The sequence below is a fragment of the Enhydra lutris genome, unplaced genomic scaffold (genome assembly GCF_002288905.1).
Source record: "Enhydra lutris kenyoni isolate GAN:26980312 unplaced genomic scaffold, ASM228890v2 scaffoldscaffold92, whole genome shotgun sequence".
Classification (NCBI taxonomy): domain Eukaryota; kingdom Metazoa; phylum Chordata; class Mammalia; order Carnivora; family Mustelidae; genus Enhydra; species Enhydra lutris.
The window spans coordinates 1,596,446-1,597,105 of NW_019154176.1; positions in this window are offsets into that span (position 1 = coordinate 1,596,446).

Here is a 660-nt window from a genome sequence, read left to right on the forward strand (position 1 = left end):
ATAAATAAATAAAATCTTAAAAAAAAAAAAGCACTTAGTACTGCACAGAGGACATGAGATGTCTATACAGGTTAGCTGCTATCTTGACTATAACTATTATAGCCTATATACAGCTAACCTGTATATATATAGTAACTAATATATATATATATAGTAACTAATAACTATTATTAGTTATAGTTAGTATATATATAGTATAGTCTCTCCTTTAGAAATAGGGATGGTCTCTGTCTACCTACCCTCCTTTTAAAAACTTAAAAGTCAGTGATATCAGCGGAATGACTGTCTCTGGAGCCCACCACCTACAATCTTCCTGCAGACCAAGAGAGAATCCTACAAGGACAGAGGGCTCCTAAAGTCAGAGAGAGGGAAGTCCAAGGTCACGCAGCGCGCTGGAAGTGTGGCTGAATGAAACTTAAAACAGCGCTGCGATTCTGTCCTTGAGGTCTTCAATTTGGCCTCCCTGATCAACCAGACACTACCAGTCTAGCTAGGGCGGAGGCGGGCCCTAAGTCTCTCCCACCCTCTAGGGTTCAGTTGCCGCACTGAAGATGGCGGCGTCCTGAGCCTGGCCACAGGTCTGCCACATTCAAGATGGCGATTCACTCCCGGCGCCGGTTCCGGTTCCGGTTGTTCAGGGCCCCACTCCGGGACACGCCG